The sequence below is a fragment of the Myxine glutinosa genome, chromosome 3 (genome assembly GCF_964187855.1).
Source record: "Myxine glutinosa chromosome 3, kmMyxGlut1.1, whole genome shotgun sequence".
Taxonomy (NCBI): domain Eukaryota; kingdom Metazoa; phylum Chordata; class Myxini; order Myxiniformes; family Myxinidae; genus Myxine; species Myxine glutinosa.
Genome location: NC_136263.1, coordinates 196,310,040 through 196,322,960, shown reverse-complemented (window position 1 = coordinate 196,322,960; position 12,921 = coordinate 196,310,040). Strand labels below are relative to the sequence as shown.

Genomic DNA, 12,921 nt, shown 5'->3' with positions numbered 1-12,921 from the left:
AATAACCAAACTGTGACTTCATGTTGTATTATACGTTAAAAATGTCTAAAATGCATACGGTAATAAAACTGCATATCTATATGTTAAAAATGCAAAATAAAAGTAGAATCCGAATCCAAAAAGATTGCGACCGATGTCCCTCGGTGGTGTAAAATAAAATCAGACGTACAATTATTACCTTTAAAAGAGTGAAAAAAAAGAATTTTGGAGCTATTCTAGCGCATGTCTTGTTAATAATAGGCACCGCCATGCTATTTCTATACAATTCTACCTTTCCTACTGTATTTTCTTATCTACCCCCATAAATCTAACAATAATATATATATATATATTGTTACGGCCCGCGGATAAGGATGTTGGTTTGCTGAGCGGATGGCACCGCGGCCTAACAGTTACTCCGACTAACCCAATTCCCGAACGTTGGCCGGATCGCGCCACAGATATTCAATAGGGAAAAGACAAAAGCGACACGGATGTGAAGAAGAAGAAGAAGACAGAAAAAGGTTGAAAATACTACTAAATTTATTCCTACTATATACAGGCTCAAAATAACCAAGGAAGAGGGAAAGATAATAAAATAATATACAGAAGATTTTAGAGACACAGTGCAAATTCCTTATACAGGCTTAATTAAATACCCAGGACAGAACAAACAAAGACAGACTCACGCGGGGAATGATGATAGGACTGGCGGGAGGTGGATGGCTGGAGGGAGAGGACGGTCCACTGGTACTGCAGCACGATCGGCGCGTTTGGCAGCCGCCGTTCCTTCGCGGCCCTGCTCCGAAACTGCCGTCCAGGCCCCAAGCTGCGGTTACTCTGTGGACGTCGCGTGCTTTGCCAGGACTCGTCTGGTCCAACCACACAACTGAACAACGTGCTTGCTTCTTGCCCAACTCTCTTGCTTGGTCCAGCTTTGGCGAGCAAGGCGACGAATAGCAGGCTTTGTGCTTCCCTGGATGATCTCCTTTGAACAAGAATCGCTGCTGGATGATCTCTTCTCTTGGACAAGAATCGCTGCTGGATGATCTCCCTTCTCTCTCTTGGTCCAATCACTCCTCCCCACCGACCACACCTTGCTTCTTGCGCGCGCGCCTTTATAGCGCCTCCGGCGATCAAGCCGCCGGCCTTCAGGACACGCCCATCGGTGTGCTCACCTCGGCCCTGGTTGGTCGCGCGACCCTCTGGCTCCGCCCTTGATGACGACGGGCGGGCACGCCTTTCTTCCCCGGCCCGAGCATATGTTCAATGGTGGTTTTGGAGGGGATGTAATTGGCAATCGAGGCTTGGCAATGATGAAAGGGGAAATGGAGGTTTTGGGAATGGGAATGAAAGGGGATCTATTCTTATTTAATGCAGTGCAATGGAGTGTCATCTTAATGGAAGACAAGGCCTTACCCTAATACACATAATAAAGATATAACTATTGAACAGGGGTATTCTATGATTGGCTAACGTGTATGCTTTATCGACTAATTATGGGACGCCCTTTGACCTTTACACTACGGAGGTATTTACAAGGAATCATTACATTTTACAGAGGGTGATATTTACAACAATTTACTATATAATACAACACAATAAAAAAACCCAAACCTCATGTCCGCAACACTGCACCCTCCTCCTCTTAGGCACGTCCCGGGCCTATAACTTTAATTTAGTGTGACACGTAGGTGTAGTTCCCTCTACTTTTAACCTGACCCTGAGTGCGACAGTTTTAAAACATAAATAAATATGTCCCGCTGCTCCATTGCACCCTACCTAACAGACTCACGCCCACAGCTAACCGAATTGCGGAATGGTCTTCAAACTATACACTGACGGTGGGGAGCATTATTTACAATGACTCTGCTTTTATTTACAAAACTAACCCAGGACCTGTGATTGTTCTTTTTGGGGGGGAGAGACAGTCTGCTCTGCATCATTGCACCATGAAAGCACCCAAAACGCACCAACACACCCTCAAGCACCAATCAGTGCACAGTCATCATTGTTCATGAATAAAAATAAAAACAACAACCCCTAACCCTGCAGGTGGTCTCTTGCTCTTTGGCTCCCTCTGCTGGCTATTATTATTTTCCTGGTGTTGTCATCTTCCTTTGCTGGCAGCCTATTTGCACTATTAAAATGCACCCAACGTGTCCATTTTTCTTTATTTTATTTATGGCCCACAGGGCCGACTAGTGTGGTTCACCTGTGGGGCATCGGTGCCCTGTGATCAAGGTCCGCCAGCAAGATTTTGGGCCCTCATGGCCGGTTCCAGCAGAGGGGCCATCCCCCAACCCATGGGGTCCATAAGTGGTGCTCGGCCACAGACATGTGGTCCATAATGTGGTGCATCGATGCAGACAGCTGGTTCTGGGAGTTCTGGGCGTACAATGGCGGACTCACGCACGCTCCCCTCGGCGCCCAGTGGCGCACAGGTCCTCATGTGGGAGACAAAGGGGGGAAAGACAGACGAGCGAGGGGTAAGGTCACAAGGGTACACATCAATCAAGGCAATGCAAGGCGAAGTGCGTACAGAGAGCGAAGTGAGAAAAGCTCGTCCATACCGTACGTCACCCCCACCCCCCCCTGTCACCTACTCTACGCTTGCCCTTACCCCATATTTACAAAATCTACACATTTACCAATTCGTCACTACGTCACGTCTTCCCCATATTTCTCCGATACCAAATTCGTCACCACAATCCCTCTACTTCAAAATTTGCCATCACCAATTCATCATCAATCCTCATAAGGAGGAAGAGATGGAACATCAGCACAATGTCACACCCACGTCATGATGCGTCTCACATTCCAAACATTTGCATCAATAAAAATAATAAAAACAACCTGGCATGGTGTGGAGGTACGTCATCCCAGGTGAGTGGATGTAGATGGTGCGAGGAGACTTCAATCCTAACTATCCTCTAAATGACTTTAACACACTTTACACTACCCGGGGTCTTTCCCTGCCAATCCATTGGCCAACTTACACCATGGGTTCTAAAAAACCAATTCCCATTGACCAAACTGTGGTGCTTCTCAATTTGGGGTCTCACTCCCCCGATTCATCTCCCTGTGCCCTTGCACAATTTCAGGACTGGGACGTGTAGCTCTCCCAGCAGGTCTACCCACCTGCACACCTCCACCACTGTAGTTGCCACCCGAGCTTACCTGCTCCTTACCTAACCTATCTAACTGGGGAAGGCCCCTCCTGGCTCTGTCACCCCTCGGTGCCCTCTGGCACTGGGCTACCTGGGTCCGTCCTCCGGATCCTCGGGCCCCCTTCACAACAACTCTACCGGCTCCCAGAGCCCACCTGCGGCCTCACCTGGCCGACATCCTCACAGTAGTGGAGTGCCCAAACCAACTACACACACTAACAGGCTACACGCCCAGCCATTTCCACAACACTAATGCACCCATCCAAATACCATTCTTTCACCCGCACCACAGATGCCAATATCCAACCACAATTTACCTATACCCTCTACCTAACACTTACACTACCCTCCCCGGGTATTCGTGATGGGGGTCCATCCTTCCCCCATTCACACCTTCGCACCATCCACTCCACTCCATAGTTTCCACCATACTCACTCCACGACCATCCATTCCAATACTCCATATATTCCACACTCCAGGTATTCCACACTTCATGTATTTCACACAACCATTCTCCATACACCTGTTGTTGCACACCTGTGCAATCACACCTGGTGCCACCTGCACCCTCCTTTCCTCCTGGACCATTTGGTCAGCACAACTCATCACTATCACTCTCATACACTGCTCCACCCACCTGTTCAGTTGCACACCTGTGCAATCACACCTGTTCCTCACAATCACAATCAGTTACTCATACCCTGCTCAATACACTTGAGTACACCTCCAACACTCACACGGCATCATCTAATCTACCTGGTGCCCTGCTAACTTAGTGCTCCCCGTCTTCCCTTTAAACTAAGCACATACCATGTCATTATCATCCAATCTAATCTACCTGCGTCCCCACTACAGGTATCATTGTCACTACCTAATCTTAACGTTACCTAAGGTCATCTTCTAGGTCCCTATCATTATATCCTAACCCTCCCGGGCTAGTTTTCACTGCCAAACCCCATAAATCTAGTGCTCCTTTGCCCCCGCTGTGAGAGATGGCAGAGTTGCCATCCCACCACATCGGGCATCTCCTACTATCAATTTAGCACATCAAATTCCAACAAATCAAAAATTTGCCAATCACTACCCATCATCTGCCAATCATCACACTGCCAATCCTTTGCCAATCATCAAATTTTGTTTTTCTAATTTCGGGGCCAAAACACTATTCTCATCATCACGTCTACTCACTAGAGCCTCTCGGTGCGCCAATTCACTTCTAAAGCTCGGCTTCGCATGGCCGAGCAATGAATGCGGGTTGCTTGGTGCCGGCGGCTGGATACGTCCCGCATTCGGTGCAGGGACGGGGGCTTACCCGGGCCAAGATCCCACGGACCATCTCGGCACAGAGCCGTCCAATGGCCCGATCTCGACCTGCCGGAACGCCTCAACAAAAAGGGGTCGCCATGACGACCCTTCCTATCGGGCTGCCCGCTCCGCCTAGTGGAGCACGGACGCGGCCGTTCAAAGCGAGGCCCAGCGTGGATCGCGTACGGTGGTTCTTTCGAAACCGCCGTGGTTCGGATCCCCGCTGGTCCTCGCGGCACGCGAAGCTGCCCGGCGCGCACCGAGGGCCCGCTTCGGCTATAAGTCGCTCTAACCGCTAACCCGGTTACCGTCGATGCTTCACCTGCATGCTCACACACATACGCTACCCCTTTCACCCTCACCGAGCTCGGTGCTCCAACGCCGCCCGTACACCCCGCGTACTTCGTTATTGCACTCGTTCTTTCGCTCACAGACTTGGTCACACACCTGACCACCGCACACCTTTGCACACACTCGTCATTCGCACACCTCACCAACACACCTCTTCGCGCCCCCTCCTCGGTCACCTCCCCGGTGACAACCACAGGTGTGCTCTCACTCGCACACCCAACCACGTGCCTCACTACCAGTTCCAGCGTGCATTCCCATACACGCTCTACCATTCCAGGTGTGCATCCTTCCATTCCAGGTGTACATCCTCTCTCACCTGCCACAACCAACTCACGCTCAGTGTCACTCTTACTACTTTCACGACCACACTCGGTCGCGCACTCACCCTTACTCTCGACAGCGCACTCTTTCCTCATGCACCCGTCCGTTACACACCTTTCTCGCGCATCCTCTTGCGCACACTCTCCCATTACTTCCTCCGTAACACTCACCACAGGCGTGCATTCTCCTTTATTCTTGACAGCGCACTCTTTCCCCATGCACCCGTTCGTTACACACCTTTCTCGCGCACACTCTCCCGTTACACCGTCCGTAACACTCACCACAGGCGTGCATTCTCCTTTATTCTTGACAGCGCACTCTTTCCCCATGCACCCGTTCGTTACACACCTTTCTCGCGCACACTCTCCCGTTACACCCTCCGTAACACTCACCACAGGTGTACACTCTCTCGTTACATCCTCTGTAACACTCCCCACTACGCGCTTCCATGTGCTCCCTCGCACACGCGCTACGACCGACTCACTCTCGACAGCACACTCACTCCTTGGCGCGCACTTTTTCCTCACACACCCCAGAGTCGGACATTCTCGCACACCTCCTCCTTCGCACACCATACCTGTCGCACACTTTACCAACGGCCTCTCACGAACACCCGGGTCCAAAGCAACCCCCAAGCCGACTGAAGCTCCCCTCACATCATATACATTTCCTCGTATATCGCCACTCACCTTGGCACCTCGTCTCCGCACCTCCTTCGCCACCTGCAAACTCTTTATTTGGTTAGTGAGCACATCATCATGATTTGAGCACCGACCTTGAACATATTCCATCACCTCCTCCTGTATTTCTCTCTTAGTTTCCCTCCGTCTCTTCTTAATTTCACTCACCCCCTCTTCCACCTCCTTTACTTTTGCTTCACCTCTTTTATCTCCCGGTGCGTCTCCTCAATCTCGTCCTCTATGGCTACCTTGACCGTCTCTATGTGCGTCCTCACCTCCCGGTCCTTCGTCTCCATTACTTCTGTCACCTCGTCCAACCTCGTTGTCAGTCCCTCACGTACCATCTGACATTGCCTCTGTATCGCTATGAAGTCATTTTTAATGTCGTTTTGTGTTGCTTTTAACCCTCCTAGTACCGCAGTGTTCCTTTGAACCTGCTCCACTAACTCCGTCTGTCCCACCGTCAGCTGTTCCACTCCTCCGTCAGGTCCTCTATGCCCCCTTGTAACCTCGCCGTATTATTCCTCACCTCTTTCTCCATACTCTTTTCACCTCGCTTTACCTCCTCGCGTACCCCCGAGACCTCCTCGCTTACACCTCGTCGTATCTCCTCTTTCATCTCCTCCATCTCCTTAGTGGATGCCACCCTCATCTGTCCCAATTCATCCCTCTGAGCATCCAATTTACCTTCTAACCCGATTTTCACCTCCTCTATCTGCTCTCCCATTTGTATAATTTCTTGGGCGGATTGCTCCCCTATTTCCCGCAATTTGTTTTCCATCTTGTTTTCTAACCCCTCTAACCCATTTTTCACCCCCTCTATCTGATTCTCCTGGGCAGCCATTCTATTTTCCACCCCCGTTAACCCATTTTTCACCCCTTCTATCTGATTCTCCTGGGCAGCCATTCTATTTTCCACCCCCGTTAACCCATTTTTCACCTCTTTTATCCCATTGTCTAACCCCTCAAATTTCTTGTCTAAACCCTCAAATTTATTGTCCATGTCCCTGCTGGATTTTTCAGCCATTTTTTTCATATACCCCATCATCTGCGCCATGAAGAGGTCCAATTTCCCCAGCGCTGCGGTCTCAGCTGCCGCAGCGCCGCCATTTTGTGCCTCCTCAACCTCGTGCGCGAGGGCGCCATTTTGCGCGCCTGATACCTCCTCAACCACCTCCTCATTGTTCTCCTCTTCCCTTTCCTCCACATACATTTCCCCGAGGTCCTGGGTCGATTCTACCCCGCCTATCTCTCCCACCGACATCCCGTCGCCTTGACCAGCCATGGCGCGATTTCAAAATTCGGGTTTTGTAAAACAAAACAAATTTCGGCCGCTCCAAATTTTGACCAAATTTTTTCTTGATGTTTTAAAAATTTGGTTCGGGCCTCGTATCTCACTCCCAGACAGCAATTGTTACCGCCAATAGTACAATTGGTGTTCCAAAATTTGGGCTAAATAAATTTAGTCCCAGGTCCGAATCCGACACTCTTGACACCAATTGTTACGGCCCGCGGATAAGGATGTTGGTTTGCCGAGCGGATGGCACCGCGGCCTAACAGTTACCCCGACTAACCCGATTCCCGAACGTTGGCCGGATCGCGCCACAGATATTCAATAGGGAAAAGACAAAAGCGACACGGATGTGAAGAAGAAGAAGAAGAAGACGGAAAAAGGTTGAAAATACTACTAAATTTATTCCTACTATATACAGGCTCAAAATAACCAAGGAAGAGGGAAAGATAATAAAATAATATACAGAAGATTTTAGAGACACAGTGCAAATTCCTTATACAAGCTTAATTAAATACCCAGGACAGAACAAACAAAGACAGACTCACGCGGGGAATGATGATAGGACTGGCGGGAGGTGGATGGCTGGAGGGAGAGGACGGTCCACCGGTACTGCAGCACGATCGGCGCATTTGGCAGCCGCTGTTCCTTCGCGGCCCTGCTCCGAAACTGCCGTCCAGGCCCCAAGCTGCGGTTACTCTGTGGACGTCGCGTGCTTTGCCAGGACTCGTCTGGTCCAACCACACAACTGAACAACGTGCTTGCTTCTTTCCCAACTCTCTTGCTTGGTCCAGCTTTGGCGAGCAATGCGACGAATAGCAGGCTTTGTGCTTCCCTGGATGATCTCCTTTGAACAAGAATCGCTGCTGGATGATCTCTTCTCTTGGACAAGAATCGCTGCTGGATGATCTCCCTTCTCTCTCTTGGTCCAATCACTCCTCCCCACCGACCACACCTTGCTTCTTGCGCGCGCGCCTTTATAGCGCCTCCGGCGATCAAGCCGCCGGCCTTCAGGATACGCCCATCGGTGTGCTCACCTCGGCCCTGGTTGGTTGCGCGACCCTCTGGCTCCGCCCTTGATGACGACGGGCGGGCACGCCTTTCTTCCCCGACCCGAGCACATGTTCAATGGTGGTTTTGGAGGGGATGTAATTGGCAATCGAGGCTTGGCAATGACGAAAGGGGAAATGGAGGTTTTGGGAATGGGAATGAAAGGGGATCTATTCTTATTTAATGCAGTGCAATGGAGTGTCATCTTAATGGAAGACAAGGCCTTACCCTAATACACATAATAAAGATATAACTATTGAACAGGGGTATTCTATGATTGGCTAACGTGTATGCTTTATGGACTAATTATGGGACGCCCTTTGACCTTTACACTACGGAGGTATTTACAAGGAATCATTACATTTTACAGAGGGTGATATTTACAACAATTTACTATATAATACAACACAATAAAAAAACCCAAACCTCATATCCGCAACAATATATATATATATATATATATTGTTGCGGATATGAGGATTGCATTTTTTTGATTGTGTGCATTGTATTGTGGTAAATTGTTGTGTAACATTGGTTGGATATGGCCCCTCCTGCCTCCAGAGTTGTGTAAAGGTAAAAAGGGCGTCCCGGTAGTTAATTCCATGAAACACCACATTGCAGGACACTATAAGACCCTTGTTCAGTAGTTTATATCCTTATTATGTGTTTTAGGGTAAGGCCTTGTCTTCCATTAACATGACACTCCATTGTACCAAGTGAGAGATAGATTCCCTTCATTCCCATTCCCAAAAACCTCCATTTCCCCCTTTCGTCATTGCCAAGCCTCGATTGCCAATTACGTCCCCTCCAATTGCCGCCATTGACCACGAGGCAGGGTTGGGGAAGAAAGGCGGGTCCCCACCTCGTCAGAGAGGGTTGGAGTGAGTCAGCCCCACTCAACCAACCACGAACAAGGGGTTGGACTTGGAGAGGGTGTGGAAAGGAACAGCAAGGAGGTTCGCGAAGGTTGAGGGGCGGGGCCTATATAACCCGCCGCGGGACGTTCCCCAAAGGAGAGTGGCAAAAAGGTCCAAGGCTGAGCTGAGCTGCGTGGTGGTGCAGAGACATGAGATGGGCTGAGAAAGGAGAGGAGCTTTTACGAGAGATGAGCTGAGATCTGAGATGAGCTATGACAAGAGCTGAGTTGTGAGGTCCCCAAAGCAGAGGTCATCCAGGGAAGCGCAAAAGCCTGCTATTCGTCACCTTGCTCGCCAGCGGCAGCGTCTACAGCAGCAGCAGCAGCAGCATCCCCAGCAGCCACCACGCTCGCCAGCCATTTGGGGCCTGGACGGCGGTTCGGAGCAGGGCCGCGGAGGAACGGCGGCTGCCCAACGCGCCAATTCGTGCTGCCGAACCAATTGGACTTTCCTCTCCTTCCAGCCAATTCCTATCATCATTCCCCGTGTGAGTCGTCTTTGTTTGTTCTGTCCGGGGTAGGTAATTAAGTCTGTATAAGCTTGTAATTTGCACTGTGTTACCTGTTTTTTTCATGTCCGCTGTAAATACCCGTGACTGCTCTTTTTGCTTATGTGTGTGTAAATAATAATAAACCCCGTTACTCTTCTGTACGTCTTCTTCTTCTTCCTCTTTGCATTCGTCGTCTTAGTCTTTTCCATATTGAGTAGCTGTGGCGCAATACGGCCAACGTCTGGGTGAATCGGGTGAATCGGGAAAAAACTGTTAGGTCGCGGTGCCTTCGCTCGGCAAACAACATCCTTAACCGCGGACCGTAACAATTGGTGTCAGGAGTGTCGGATTCGGACCTGAAGCGTTTAACGCGCTCAAAATTACAAAGTACCGAAATTGCTTTTGTTTTACAAAAACCCGAATTTTGAAATCGCGCCATGGCTGGTCAAGGCGATCGGATGCCGGTGGGTGAACTAGGAGAGGGGTTAGGGGTAACCCAGGATCAAATGGAGGGGAGCAATGAGGAGGTGGTTGAGGGGGTATCAGGTGCACAAAATGGCGCTCTCGCACACGAGGTTTCAGGCGTGCAAAAAGGCACCTCGCACGAGCGCGCGGTAGCCGGGCCCGCTGTATCAGCGGGCTTTAACATGCAGCCGATTGACATGCAGGCCCTCATTGCGCAGCTACAGGCAGCTGTACAGATGAGTATGGGAGACCAAATTGGAGGTTTGAAACACAGTATGGGGGTAATGGGGGGCGAAATGGGGAGCAAAATGGGAGAAATGGGGGAACGGCTAGAAGCAAAATTTGAGGGTTTAGACAAGAAATTTGAGGGTTTAGACAAGAAATTTGAGGGATTAGACAATGGGATAGAGGGGGTGAAACATGGGTTAACGGGGGTGGAAAATAGAATGGCTGCCCAGGAGAATCAGATAGAGGGGGTGAAAAATGGGTTAGAGGGGCTAGAAAATAGGATGGAAGACAAATTGCGGGCAATAGGGGAGCAATCCGCCCGAGAAATTAAACAAATGGGAGAGCAGATAGAGGAGGTAAAAATCGGGGTAGAAACCAAATTGGATGCTCAGAGGGATGAATTGGGACAGATGAGGGCAGCATCTACAAAAGAGAGGGAGGAGATGAAAGAGGAGATACGACGAGGTGTAAGTGAGGAGGTCTCGGGGGTACGCGAGGAGGTAAAGCAAGGTGAAAAGCGTATAGAGAAAGAGGTGAGAAATGGAACGGCTAGGTTACAAGGGGGCATAGAGGACCTGACGGAGGAGGTGGAACAGCTGACGGAGGGACAGACGGAGTTAGTGGAGCAGGTTCAAAGGAACACTGCAGTACTAGGAGGGTTAAAGGCGACACAAAAATAAATTAAAAATGACTTAATAGCGACACAGAGGCAATGTCAGATGGTACGTGAGGAACTGACAATGAGGTTGGACGAGGTGACAGAGGTAATGGAGACGAAGGACCGAGAGGTGAGGACACACATAGAAATGGTTAAAGTGGCTTAGAGGAAGAGATAGAGGGGGCGCACAGGGAGATGAAGGAGGTAAAGGAAAAATTAGAGGAGGTGGAAGAAGGGGTGAGTGAAATTAAGAAGAGACGGAGGGAAACTAAAAAGGAGATAAAGGAGGAAGTGATGGAGTATGTGCAAGGTCTGTGTTCAAATCATGATGATGTGCTCACTAACCAAATAAAGAGTTTGCAGGTGGCAGAGGAGGTGCGACGACGAGGTACCGAGGTGAGTGGCAATATACGAGGGAATGTATATGATGTGAGGGGAGCTTCAGTCGGCTTGGGGGTTGAGTTAGACCCGGGTGTTCGTGAGAGGCCATTGGTGAAGTGTGCGACAGGTACGGTGTGCGAAGGAGGAGGTGTGCAAGAATGTCCAACTCTGGGGTGTGTGAGGAAAAAGTGCGCGCCGAGGAGTGAGTGTGCTGTCGAGAGTGAGTCGGTCATAGCGCGTGTGCGAGGGAGCACATGGAAGCGCGTAGTGGGGAGTGTTACAAAGGATGTAACGGAAGCATGGACACCTGTGGTGAGTGTTACGGAGGAAGTAACGGGAGAGTGTGCGTGAGAGGATGCGCGAGAAAGGTGTGTAACGGACAGGTGCATGAGGAAAGAGTGCGCTGTCAAGAGTGAGGGAGAATGCACGCCTGTGGTGAGTGTTACAGAGGATGTAACGAGAGAGTGTACACCTGTGGTGAGTGTTACAGAGGATGTAACGGGAGAGTGTGCGCAAGAGGGTGCATGAGAAAGGTGTGTAACGGACGGGTGCATGGGGAAAGAGTGCGCTGTCAAGAGTGAGGGAGAATGCACACCTGGGGTGAGTGTTACAGAGGATGTAACGGGAGAGTGTGCACAAGAGTGTGCGCGAGAAAGGTGTGTAACGGACAGGTGCATGAGGAAAGAGTGCGCTGTCGAGAGTAAGGGTGAGTGCGCTGTCAAGAGTGGTGGTGAAAGTAGTGAGAGTGACACGGAGCGTGAGTTGGTTGTGACAGGTGAGGGAGGATGTACACCTGGAATGGAAGGATGCACACCTGAAATGGTAGAGCGCGTATGGGAATGCACGCTAGAGTTGGTAGTGAGGCACGTGGTTGGGTGTGCTTGTGAGAGCACACCTGTGATTGTCACAAAGGAGGTGACCGAGAAGGGAGCGCGAAGAGGTGTGTTGTTGAGGTGTGCGAACGACGAGTGTGTGCAAAGGTGTTTGGTGGTCAGGTGTGTGACCAGGTCTGTGAGCGGAATGAGTGTACCGAGGTGTGTAAAAGAAGGTGCAATGACGAGGAGCATGGGAACAGCTGGATGTATGAGCAAGGAACGGGCTGCGGGGTGTAAGCATGCAGGTGAGGCATCGACGGTAACCGGGTTAGCGGTTAGAACGACATTTAGCCGAATCGGGCCCTCGGTGCGTGCCGGGTTTCGCATGCCGCGAGGACCAGCGGGGATCCGAACCACAGCGGGTTCGAAAGGACCGCCGTACGTGATCCACGCTGGGCCGTGCTTGGAACGGCCGCGTCCGTGCTCCGCTAGGCGGAACGGGCAGCCCGATAGGAAGGGTCGTCATGGCGACCCCTTTTTGTTGAGGCGTTCCGGCAGGTCGAGATCGGGCAATTGGATGGCTCCGTGCCGAGGTGGTGCGTGGGATCTCGGCCCGGGTAAGCGTCCTTCCCTGCACCGAGTGCCGGACGCATCCAGCCGCCGGCACCAAACAACCCGCATTCATTGCTCGGCTTTACGAAGCCGGGCTGTAGAAGTGAATTGGCGCACCGAGAGGCATTAGTAAGTAGACTGTAATGATGAGGATAGTGGTCTGGACCCGAAATTAGAAAAACAAAATTTGATGATTGGCAAAGGATT

At 50.6% G+C, this 12,921-nt stretch overlaps 1 protein-coding gene across 4 annotated transcripts in view; it reads right to left on the bottom strand.

Moving 5' to 3' along the window:
• LOC137422886 (disks large-associated protein 2-like) overlaps window positions 1-12,921 on the bottom strand; it is a 402,494-nt gene that overhangs the window by 91,019 nt on the left and 298,554 nt on the right. The window lies entirely within an intron of this gene.